The sequence below is a fragment of the Cnephaeus nilssonii genome, assembly GCF_951640355.1.
Source record: "Cnephaeus nilssonii genome assembly, chromosome: 17".
NCBI classification, from domain to species: domain Eukaryota; kingdom Metazoa; phylum Chordata; class Mammalia; order Chiroptera; family Vespertilionidae; genus Cnephaeus; species Cnephaeus nilssonii.
Window position 1 is genome coordinate 58,016,814 of NC_137088.1, and position 13,515 is coordinate 58,030,328.

Genomic DNA, 13,515 nt, shown 5'->3' on the forward strand with positions numbered 1-13,515 from the left:
GTGTGTGTGTGTGTGTGTGTGTGTGTGTGTGTAAGGGGGGGGGGGCTGCACGTGCCGCCCGTCCGCAGGTCCGCCAGGTACCGTCCTGGGTCCAATCACCGAGGGGCGGCCCGCACCGACGCGGGGACCTGGAAGGGGCTGGGCTGGGCTGGGCTGGGCTGGGTGGGGGGGGGGGGGGGGGGGGTGGGGAGAACAAAGGGAGAGCAGCCACCCGCCGCAGCCGTGGCGGGCGTCCGGCGTGTTTCTGTCACGGCAGACGCCCTCCCGTGCGCCCGCGGCTGTCCCACCCGCTCCCGCCGGGTCCCCAGGAGCGGGCCGCCCTCCGAGGCCGCGCCAGCTCGGGAGATGGGGCGCCGGCGTCCGGACCCCAGCCGCTCGCAGCGCCCCGTCCTTCCCAGCCCGGCACACCGCCTCGGGCTCGGGGGAGGCCACGCCGCGTCCCCGCGGGCGAGTCGCTCTCGGGCCTTGGGCTCCGGGCCGCGAGTGGCGGACCTGCCCTCCGTCTCGGACCCGCCCAGCGCCGAGGATCGCAGCCCGGCCTCCCTCCGCGAGCAGGGCGGCAGGAGGACTAGGGGACCGCGCCAAACCGGAGCGCCGCGATTCGGGACGGACTCTCCCTAAAGCGCCAGGACCGCGGGTTTCCCGGCCCCGCGAGGGCCGCGGCGTTGGGAGCAGCAGATGCGCCTTCAGCATCTTTAATAAAAACCGCGGGGAGAGCCGGCAGTCACTGCCAGGCGCGGGGCTCCCCAGGCCAAAGCGTTTAGACCAAATGTGGAAAGAAGGAAACAAGCAGCAATTATCCGAATGTTAAACAGCTGAATATTTGGAAAACCAAATCTTTGACTGATTTAAAAAACCTTCTCACCCGTTTTCATGTTTCAGAATGAAACAATGAATACAAACATCAAAAGTATCAAACTTTAAAAAAAATGGTTAAGATGGGGCTCAGTAAAATAAGTGGAAACAGTAGCAAGTGACAGAAGGGTGGAAAGTTTCCTTTTCCAGTCTCCATGCCAACGCTAGCCTGGGAATGCCGCTGGGTAAATGGGAAAACCAGTCAACATGGATTTTAACATTCCTACAACTTTTTTAAAAAAACGATCTCTCTCATATTTGCTACTATTGAATGCCAGCTTGGGTAGTGCCTGCTTCTCCAAGCACAGAAAACAGGAAACATCTACACAGCTGTGCTTCCTACGTGGCTGTTTGGAAAACAATCCTCATAGGCTGTTTTGAAACAAGGTTAGAAACACTGAAAAATAGGGTTGGTTTGGGTCATATTTCTTTTGATTGTGTTGTTTCTGTTTATTGGTCTAATGCTCTAGAGCAGAAACGAAGGCCCGGCATGACAAATCTTCGCATGTACGGCCACGTTAAAAACCAGCCTGAAAGTTAGCTCCATTTTATATACGGAAGAATGGAAGGTTGAATTTGGATTAATTCATAAAATAAGTGAGGTCGGAAGGCCAGCCTACCCACACTGGAACAGAAATGGAAGAGTAGCTTGCCTCTCCTGCTGTGTCTCGGTGAGGCCGTGGTCTGGCCACAGGAGCATCCTGCCCAGGGTGCCTGCGTGAGGAGCACCCCGGTCTGAGAGTGTAGACTGCGTTGGGGAGCAGACCACCAGGGCCTGGTGAATCCACGGCAGCGCAGGGCGTCCACGGGATCCCACGTTCGTGAATCTGACGGAGCTGGATGGAATCCTGAGTGGCCATTGGACAAGTTCCTTACTAGTAACCTTTTAAACCTCTATTTCCTCGCCTATGAAATGGATAGAAAATACCAACCTCACGGGTTACAGCCTCCTTGGGTTTAAAGAGCGTAATGCCTGTGACGTGGTCAGCACAGTGCCCAGGCAGACGAGGAGCCTCGTTAGAGCGACCCCTTACCGAGTCTCGTTGCTTGGTGTCCTCTACATTTCATTCAACACTGATAGCGTCCTTTTTGCCTTTCCACCAGACAAGGTTACACCCCCTTGGGATCCTGTGTCTGATTTCCCACACACCCTGCGGGCACAGAGCAAAGGCTAGGCATGTACAGGCCTCTCCCTAAGTGACTAATGATCAGCAGGCATATATCCTTCAGAGGACAGTGCAGAGGAGGTCACAAGCAAGTGATGTACAGTGTAGATGCATTTAATTGATATGAACTGGTTAAATGCAGTCACCAAAAAGCTAGAGGTATAGATTCTTCCCTTCTGCAGGTGATTCAGACACCATTCTACTCAATGGACAAGTGACTGAAATGAGGTACACGGGGAGACACACGTGTCTTGTTGCCATGGCAATGAGACCGTCTGGGCCCCAGGCTGGTGAAGGATCCATCTCAACATGTGCTTCATGATGCCAGTGGAGGGCTGTGCAGTGGGTCACATTCCATCCGCCCAAAAGCTATTTTCCAGTCCCCATCCCAAGTACCCTATCTGTGAATATGACCCTATTTGGTGGGAGGGTCTTTAAAGATATAATCCAAGCATGTCAAACTCGAGGCCTGCGGGCCACATGCCTCATTTACTTAAAACCCGCTGTCCACAAGTTGGACATGCTTGATGTAATCAGTTTAAGATGAGGTCATACCAGATTAGGGTGGGCCCTCAACCTGATGACTGGCATTGTGACAAGAGAAAGTGAGGGAGATGGACTCAGATAAAAGGAGACACACATGCAGAAGCGCACTTGTGCGGATGGAGGCGGAGACTGGAGAGAGTGTCTACAAGCCACGGGACGCCCAGATGGCCAGCAGCTCCAGCGCTGGAAGAGGACAGGAAGGGACCTCCCTTCCGAGAGCCTTCAGGATGAGCACACCCTTGATCGCAGACTTTTAGGCTCTGGAACCATGGGAGAGCATGTGTCTGTTTTAAGCTACCTATTGCAGTAATTTCTTATGGCAGCCACAGCACGCTAACACAGGCCACAGCACGCTAACACAGGCCATAGCACGTTAACACAGGCCACAGCACGCTAATATAGGCCACAGCACACTAACACAGGCCACAATACACTAACACAGGCCACAGCACGCTAACACAGGCCACAGCACACTAACACAGGCCACAGCACGCTAATACAGGCCACAGCACGCGAACACAGGCCACAGCACACTAACACAGGCCACAGAACGCTAATACAGGCCACAGCACGCTAACACAGGCCACAGCACACTAACACAGGCCACAGCACACTAACACAGGCCACAGCACGCTAATACAGGCCACAGCATGCTAACACAGGCCACAGCACACTAACACAGGCCACAGCACGCTAACACAGGCCACAGCACGCTAACACAGGCCACAGCATGCTAACACAGGCCACAGCACACTAACACAGGCCACAGCACACTAACACAGCCCACAGCACGCTAATACAGGCCACAGCACACTAACACAGGCCACAGCACGCTAATACAGGCCACAGCACGCGAACACAGGCCACAGCACACTAACACAGGTCACAGCACGCTAATACAGGCCACAGCACGCTAACACAGGCCACAGCACACTAACACAGGCCACAACACGCTAATACAGGCCACAGCACGCTAACACAGACCATAGCACGCTAATACAGGCCACAGCACGCTAACACAGGCCACAGCACGCTAACACAGGCTACAGCACGCTAACACAGGCCACAGCACGCTAATACAGGCCACAGCACGCTAACACAGGCCACAGCACGCTAACACAGGCCACAGCACGCTAATACAGGCCACAGCACGCTAACACAGACCACAGCACGCTAATACAGGCCACAGCACGCTAACACAGGCCACAGCATGCTAACACAGGCTACAGCACACTAACACAGGCCACAGCACGCTAATACAGGCCACAGCACGCGAACACAGGCCACAGCACACTAACACAGGCCACAGCACGCTAATACAGGCCACAGCACGCTAATACAGGCCACAGCACGCTAACACAGACCACAGCACGCTAATACAGGCCACAGCACGCTAACACAGGCCACAGCAGGCGAACACAGGCCACAGCACACTAATATAGGCCACAGCACACGAACACAGGCCACAGCACGCTAACACAGGCCACAGCACGCTAACATAGGCCACAGCATGCTAACACAGGCCACAGCACGCTAACACAGGCTACAGCAGGCTAACACAGGCTACAGCAGGCTAACACAGGCCACAGCACGCTAACACAGGCCACAGCAGGCTAACACAGGCAGGTGGAGCTGGAGGGTGGCTCAGCAGCTTTCAAATGCCTCTGCCTGGAATTGAAGCAATCACTTCTGCTCAGGTTTTAGTAGCTAAACAAGTCACATGACTAGTTTATCTTCAAGGGGATGGACAGTGCAAGTCTACAAGGCACTCTGATTTCTGAGAACCAGAAGTGTAATGACTAGCACCACATTTTATAGGGAAGGGATCAATCATGGCTTAGACTTCTTAATGAGGGTAATAAACTTTTTGTGATATGAATAAGTACTGTAAATGCTAACGAAGTGTTTTCTTTGTGTTGTTGTTTTTTAGTTTAGTATTCTTCATACTAGAATTATACAAAGACTCTGAAAGACTACATGTTTAAGCTGATATTTTCTTTTAGGTGGGTAGTAAACCATCGTTTGTTCATTCATTTAACTAAGTACTTACTAGGACCAGATGTTGTGTGTGGTACTGGCGGTACAATGATGAGCAAATGGACATGAAGCCAGCCCTCTGAAAGTGGGCATGAGTCAAATAATCCTTTTTAATATAGAGGGAATATGCTAATTGGCCCTCATGCCATTGCAAAGATGGCAGTGCCCAAAGCCAATAAAGAGGGCATACGCTAATTGACTTCCCCGCCCTCAAGGATGGCAGTGCCCACAGCCAATAAGGAGGGAATATGCTAATTGACTGCCACATCCTCAAAGATGGCAGTGCCCACAGCTACAAGATGGCGGCGCCCAGTACCCTCAGGCCTGCCAGGGCAGCAGGCATGTGGCAAGGCCAGGCCTGCCCCGCACACCTGCCTCCCGAGTCCCCAAGTCCCCTCAGCCCCCCAGCTGCCCAGGTCCGGCCTGAGGCACAGGAAGCCTCGGATGTCGGCTGCCCAGCCGTCCAGGGCCGCCTGAGGCTCAGGTAAGCAGGGCCGGCCAAGGCTTGCGCTGCCAGCAGTGGCAGCAGCAGAGGTGTGATGGGGCATCACCTTTCCCTGATCACTGGGTCGCCTCCCACCCTTGAGGGCTCGTGGACTGTGAGAGGGGGCAGGCTGGGCTGAGGGACCCCCTCCTCCAGTGCATGAATATTCATGCACCGGGCCTCTAGTTATCTATAATAATAAAAGTTTAATATGCTAATTAGACTTGACGTCCTTCCGGACAACCTTCCAGACGAAGCCAGGGCTGCGAGGGAAGCCCGGGTCCCAGGTGCCAGAGGGAAGCCCATGCTGGCAGTCAGGGAAAGGAAGGCCTATTCTTGCACGAATTTTGTGCATCGGGCCTCTAGTTGATTATATAATTCAGGACTCCTGCTTGCTTTAGATGACAAAGAAGCGGAGTCTGGAGTTTCTCTACTCCTCCTCGGGTCAAATGTGTTTCCACCACGTATATGACGGGCTGTACTCTCATTTATCAGTCATTTGCCTGCTTCCTGATGAGCCCCTAGCATGTTCACTTTGTTGTATGTACTTTCATGTCAATTGTCTGTTACATGGTAGTGGTTCAACAAATATATCGCCTGCCAGTGGGATTTGAGGAAGAAGGGCAAGGCATGGATGTTTGGTCTGTCATCTTGAACTGGAAGCCTGAAGTATTTTCTCAACCATATAAATGAAGAGAGCTTTTATTGTTCTTGTATGTGAAGCTCTTGTTTTAAAAGTGATTCCAGCGTGCTTGAGGACTGACTTTTTTTGTGTGTCTTCATATGATTTGTGATAATTATTGCATAATAGGTGGGCCTGGTAATTTTTTACCTGATCCCATTTGTCTTTGTGTAAATAATTTTCATTTAGATGGATTCAAAAAATTAAAATAGATATGCTTTTATTTCTTTACCTTAGTTTTTTATCACTATACAATTACATGGTGGCTTTTCTTATTAACAAATCCATAATATTAGTCTGAAATATATTTTTAAAATAATAATCATGCTTTAAATGTGACATATGAAAAATGGAATTGCTTTTTTTATTCTAAATAAGGCATCTATTTTAATGCTGATGATTTCTCTTTATTTTTTAATATATTTTTATTGATTTTCAGAGAGGGAGAATGAGAGAGAGAGAGAGAGAGAGAGAGAGAAACATCAGTGATGAAAAATAATCATTGATCGGCTGCTGTCTGCATGCCCCCACTAGGGGTTGAGCCCACAACTGGGGCATGTGCCCTTGATCAGAATCAAACCTGGGACCCTTCAGTCTGCAGGCTGATGCTCTATACACTGAGCCAAATCAGCTAGGGCTTTTCTTAATTTTTAAAAGTAAATCATCATGCTTCAGTTTGAAAGCCAATTACTTATAAAGACACCCAAAAAATTATTTGGTCTATTCAAGTGATGATATACAATAAAGCTTACCTAGTTCTAATAGTTGAAATATTCAGGAGAGTTTCCTTAAAATAATAAGTATAAAATATATTTGAAATAATATGAGGGGTTAGGATGAACATTGGGTTCTAAAACATTTAGGTTTTATTCATTATAATGCTGAATGTATTTAATATTTATTTTTGGCATTGCAGATGAGCCTCATGGCTAAGGCTTATATATCATGTACTTCACTAAAAGGAAGAGGCTGTGACACAAATCTGTAGCATACTTAGTAAATCTCCAGAGAGAATCTCATGTAGTAAAGAATTTTCTTAACATAAAAACTAGGGGTAGGGATTTTTATTCTTTTAGATCAACATTTACTATGTATCCCATACAAATAAATTTCATTTAGCAATTTGTTTCTTTTCCAGAAATTTGGATCATATTTGTTTTTCTACAGAGGATAAGGACTTGAAATAATAAGGCATCTGGGTATAGGTATTTATAGACACAAACCAGTTAACAGAACCTCAATTTATAAATGTAAAGCCTGGCTCTGTTTATGCTTTGCACATGGTAGGTGCTCAATAAATCTCAATAATCCTAATATATAAAAACCCAGGGTCTGTAATATCCACAACGACTGGAGGCTCGACCGACCCAGCACTGACTGCCTCAGCTGCGGGACCCCAGACCCAGCACTGACTGCCGAGGGGGCTGTGGATCAGGCCTGGAGAGAGGCCTGGGGAGAGAGAAGCAGGGTTTGATCTGTAGCCTCTGTGGCAACTGTTGATCCCCACTTGCCTCTTTCTTTCACTCGGGGCCTAGCCAACAGTGGCACCTCTTTTTCTCTCTGGCCTCTGCTGGGGCTGCTGATCAGCCCAGCCTCTCTGATCAAGCCTGATGATAGGCCCGGAGATGTTGACTGGCATAAAAAGTGACCAATCAGAACCAAATCTGAGTGAAGTGTGAGGAGCCAATAGCTGCCTAGGAGGCGGAGCTTTTGATGCTCACTGGCATAGAAACTGACCAATCAGAACCAAGTCTGGGTGAAGTGCGAAGGCAGAACCTAAGGTGGGGGCTGAGGAGGGGTTTTAAGGGCAACAGCTGTTAGGTGTAAGGTGTAAGAAAGCGGTTCAATTTTTTAATGACTGGTTTGGCAGCATAGTACATATGGCTGGCTATCAGTCCAGATATAGGGATTATGTATTTTTGTTTTCCAAGAGCATCTCCTACTGCTGAAAAAGTCCCCCCCCCCCATTTAAGCAATCCTATCCTATATAATCTATCTATACTAATAAAAGGGTAATATGCTAATTAGACCTGTGAGATCGGACCTAAACTGGCAGGTGGACATCCCCCAAGGGGTCCCGGATTGGAGAGGGTGCAGGCTGGGCTGAGGAAGCCCCCCGCCCCCATGCATGAATTTCATGCACCAGGCCACTAGTTATTGTATAATATCCCCAGTTACCCTATGGGGTAGCTACTGTCATAATCCCCATTTTACAGATGAGGAAAGTGAGATCTGGAGCGATTAATTATACAATGTAAGTGGTGCAACTGTGAATCACAATAGCTTCTGTGTAGTAGAGTTGGCTTCAACCTGGTTCAGTCTGATGCCTAATACTTAATGTGTAAGCTTCTCCTCCCATCTATATGCTTTACTTAAATACTGCCATAAAAATTTAGATAACCATGCCGAAACCGGTTTGGCTCAGTGGATAGAGCGTCGGCCTGCGGACTGGAAGGTCCCAGGTTCGATTCCGGTCAAGGGCATGTACCTTGGTTGCGGGCACATCCCCAGTGGGGGGTGTGCAGGAGGCAGCTGGTCGATGTTTCTCTCTCATCGACGTTTCTAGCTCTCTATCCCTCTCCCTTCCTCCCTGTAAAAATAAAAAAAAAAAATTTAGATAACCAATAACCAGAAGCAAGAAATAATGACTGGTGTGGATTTCCTTCAAATTCATCTTAAAACCTCTCTCCATCCCTCCTTCCCTTTCTCTCTTCCTTTCTATCTCTTTCTTGTAAGAAATATGCTTCCGATTCAACTTCATGAAAAAGAAACAGCATGTGACCAGGCCATTACTGAATTTTCCCCAGAGCAAACAGAATGTGGGGGGCGAGAGCTGTGCAGGTGGTCGATAGCACATTTTCAGGAAGATTCCCCTAAGCAAAGGGAGGTGGAGATAGCTAGAAAGGTCTCAGCTCAATATTTTAATGGCCCAATGGGAGACAGCAAGACCTAGGCAACATCTGAGGAAACAGGGGACCTCATAGGACTCAGGCAATGAGGAATCGGAGGCGGGACTAGACAAATAGGCCGTGTTCCCTGCCCCAAGTATGATGGGCGCCCGCTCCCGAGAGTGTTATTAAAAGTCTCATTTTCACTATGCTTCTGGTTCCCATTATTTGAAATTCGGACAGGTGAGCCATTTCTCTCTCTCTCTCTCTCTCTCTCTCTCTCTCTCTCTCTCTCTCTCTGTCTATCTCTATATCTCTATCTATATGTCTATCTCAGCAACTCAGAGATCAAGACTTAAAAACAAAATAGCAGAGAACAAGTACAATTCTACACATGTGCCTTTTTGTTTGGGGGGACGTTTTTCCCCAGAGAGAGCCTCTGAAGAACAGGCTCCAAAGAGCGACTGTATTTTTTCTAAGGGAAACAGGCAATCAGCATTTCTGTTCTGCGGGTGCATTTGTCAGAGTTCTAAGAGAAGACTGGTACCTCCGTCTTAAAAAGATAAGCGGCCTATCAAGGGCATCCTGCTCGCCTTGTAGGCAGAAGAGTCAGCAGGAGGCTAAGGGTTCTAGCACAGCATCTGCCAATGAATGTTTCTCCTTAGAAGAATATTGAGTTTTATGATCAAATAATTTTGAAGACCTTTTAAGGAGACATAATTTGTATCAGCACGTTAGAGGCCCTGAGAGGTCCTGTAGGAAGAAACCTGCCCGATGTGGTGCATCCAGATTTTCTAAAATATTTGGCCACACATCGCTTTTTGCATGTGTCAGGGATAAAATTTTAGGGAAATTGAAATCTCTTATCTTGACCACATGCAAGCCTTAACAAAATTCCTACTAAATTTAGATGGTGTTTTTGAATATGTAGCCAGTCTTGGATGAGCTCATCAATCAAATACAAGGAATGTTGTGATATTCTAATTCATCAAACTTGCTTTACAGACAAGAAAACTAGGAATCAAATATTTCATCTCATAGGAACAAGGAGACATAGCTGGGATTGAGTCGTGTGGTTCTCCTGTCTTCTAGTTCAAGTTTGTTTTGTGTGTTTTTGTTTGTTTTGTTTTATTTTACTATATGTGCACTTCTTTGAGGTATGGGGACCATCTACAAAACAGTTATAAACACATTTTCCAAAAACAGGAGACTAGTTTATGGAGACTCCTGCCCTCTAGGTTGAGTCACTGCAATTGCTGGTTCCACTGTCCCTACAGTGAGAGATGCCACCAAATTGTGTGGGCGATGGTAGAGCACCCTGGCTCTCTACCCACTGGTGTCATTTACCCTTCATGTAGTTTGGCAGTTTGGGTTTGCTGAATGTGTACAGGAGCATTATATCAACCTTTGGCCCATGAAGTAGCAATAAGAATAGCATAGGCTTGAGGGGGAGAGGTTGGAGGGATAAACCCTCACTTTGAGACTAAGTGGTAAATTGCTAACTCCTCTTTGGTTTACTTCTAAAATGTTTTCAAGCTGACAACTGCAATTCACTGTAATGAAAAGATTTCCAAGACCTGGCCAACGATCCACAGTAACGGCCTTCCCGATCTTACGGCAGCTTTGCCATCGTTTTCTCTCATTTGTTTAATAAGAGATCCCCATCATAGTAACCAGAGACTGAGCAGGAGGAAGAGGCAGGGGGTCAGGACATGAGCTTCCTCAAATGCCTTCGTCCAAGTGTTTTCCTTGCACAGTGGGTGGGGCCCCAAAGCCCTGCCTGCCTTGACTGAGGTGGCGAACAGTCCTCCGTAAAGTTGATGAAAACCCCAAAATCCTACCCATGGGATTCCAGTCACTCAGTCATTCTAGAATTAAATAACTGCCAGTCTCAGGGAAGCATTCTTTTTTGAAGTTGCTTGAGCTGTTCAAGCTGGGATATGACACACGCCAGTTTGTTCCAGCCAGATTTGTGTGGCAAAAGCTCCATGTAGAATTATTACAGGTACTGCCACTGCTCTGATTCGTGACTAGCCTGTGTAATATTTCAATCACTATTCTTCCTTTTAAATTTTCCCCAAATTTGTCTTGTCTCAAAAAAGAGTATTAATCACTCTTGTTTTGTCCCCTCTACATATCTATAATAATAAAAGCATAATATGCTAATTAGACTGGACATCCTTCCAGAAGAAGCTGGGGCTGTGAGGGAAGCCCAGGTCCCGGGTGGCAGAGAGAAGCCGGTGCAGGCAGCTGGGGGAAGGAAGGCCTACTCTTGCACGAATTTCATGCATCAGGTCTCTAGTATTTAATAAAACCCATATTTTTTGCTCTAAAAAAAGAAAAAAAATTGCCCATCTGATTTATAAGTATACTGTTTGTGTAAACCAGTAGTTTTCAGGCAGTTTTTTCCTAGTGGAACGCCTGAGTTTTGATAATCCTGTCGGATAAAGTTCCTCCTGACTTTTTCTGGTTCTTTAATACGCAGGCAGGACGGAGGGCTGTGCAGAGCCGGGGTCCAATCCCGGCTCCGGGCTGGCTGCGCGCCTGTGGGCTCGGGAAAGTGCTGTCCACACCGCAGGCTGCAACCAGATGGTTCTTTCCAGAGCAACAGTTTCTTTTCTTTCCTTTTTTCCCCAGTTACCAGAAATTTATTAAAACTATAAACACACAAGTTTGGCCAAGAACAATACAATACAGGCTCATAGGGTCCCACAGTCTTGGCCTTTCTTCTTTCTTTTTTTTTTAATCCTCACCCAAGCATATTTTTCCATTGATTTTTAGAGAGAGTAAAAGGGAGAGAGAGTGGGGGGAGAGAAACATTAATGTCTGAGAGACACATCGATTGGTTGTCTACCACATGAGCCCTGACCTGGGCTGGGGTCGAAACTGCAAGGACATACCCTTGACTGGGAATCAAACCCGAGACCCTTGGTCCTTGGGCCGAGCCACACCTGCCAGCCTTTCTTAGTGTTTTCTCTTCAGTGACTTTAGCAGCTTTCTAAAAATATTTATCATTCTTCATATGATGCTTATAATTTTATGCAGGTTATAAAAATTACACATGCTCTCTGTGATAGTTTGGAAAATACAGAAAAGAAGAATAAAAACTACTGTCATTCCATTATCCAGGAATACTCTACATATGTCTAATACGCCACTGAATTTTATTTTTTCATACAAGTCTATGTACATGTCTACATAATATATTTGGCTTTGTTTATATAAAGTTTGAGTTATACTATACATATAGTTTTGATAATCTGCTTTTTTCCCCTTAAGAATATCATGCAATTTATCTCTATGTCAACAAATTCAGATCTGCACAATTTGCAGCCATCCGTGGACTATTATGATGTAAGAAAACCAAGCCCTATTTGTTGGACATTAAAATTATCTCCCAATTTTCTGTCCTTAAAGATAACACTGAGTGTTTATGATGTATTGCTCCAAATTGATTAAAATAGGCATTTGTAAAACTTTTTACGATAATGTGTACTGTTCAGATGTATTTTTAGATAGAAATACTGAGATATAATTTTTAAAAACAATTGCTTTCTGAACTCTCTGATGATAACACTTTATGAGAAGGTAAGTATAACAAAAACATTGTGTGCCCTGACATCCAAACTGAATATACAAACCTGAGAAAAGTGGAGCGTGAGGAGCAGCAATAGCCTCCAGTGTGAGGTAGAAAATGTCCCAAACGCTGCGTCTCTCTAATCAGAGACGAGGAAGCGGAGAACGAGCTACTTCACTATCTTTCCTGGAGTCCGAGCGCATTTGGAGGCCTTCTCGAGAGGCACTCCGGGTTGGAACCAGGTTCCTTCTCCTACGAGCTGTTGCTGCGCGTCCCAGAGCCTCCGATTCCTCCTCTGCAAAGTGGAGATCATGATGGTTCCGGGCTTGAAGGGCTGTGTGAGAGCGAAGTGAAATCCTACGCGTGAAAATTAAGTGAAACGATGCATAAGTGAAATCCATGAGCTGTGTCTTTATAAGAGCTCAACACATGCACACTTTATTAACACTATTTGCTTTTCTTAAACATTACAATAAATTTACTAAAAGTTGGAGCACATTTTGGGTTTCGCAATGTGTTGTCAGAACCGGGGTGGGGCAGTCATCCCCTCTGCCCCTGCTCCCTGAGGCAGGGGAGCACCCAGCAGACATGGACTCCCACAGGCGGAGCGCTGCTCTGGGCTCTGCCCGGCCTCGGGAGAGAGAGTCCGTCTCGGAGCTGCAGGCTCCGGTCCAGCGCATGGAGCTAACACTGCTGCCTGAGCACAGGGCTGCCGGCAGCACGCGGCGGCGGCGGCGGGCGGGACGCAGCGTGAGGCCCAGGGAAGCACCTGCGGTTGTCAAAGGAGGGGGCACTGTGCCCGCCAGGCCCCGGTGTGACAGTCACTCTGGGTGCCTAAGATGCTGTCCTTGGGGCAAGTCAGTGAAGGGTACTTGGAAACTGTTTTATTTTTGAACTGTCTTGTGAGTCTAAAATTATTTCAAAAACTTAACATTTAAGAGGAACAAAAAGAAAGAAAGGAAAGGGGAGTCCTGACGTACAAATCGGCAATGCCTGAGGGCCCAGCCCGGACGTGCCTGTCTGGCACCAGGGACAGCCCCTTGAACTTGAGGAAGAGCACACTCAGACCCCACGACCCCGCCTTGCTCCGGCTCACTGCAGCCTCCCCTTACACAGGCTCCAATGGGCTGCCTGCAGGCGAGGCCCGGGGAGCCCGAGGGCCGTGGGCATGAAGGTTTTCGTCATAAATCAACAGGCTGGCATCCTGAATTCATGGCCCAAACCTGGTTACCACAAGTGCCCTGCTCCGCTTCTGGAGGGGCAGGCAGGTAAGGCTGGGG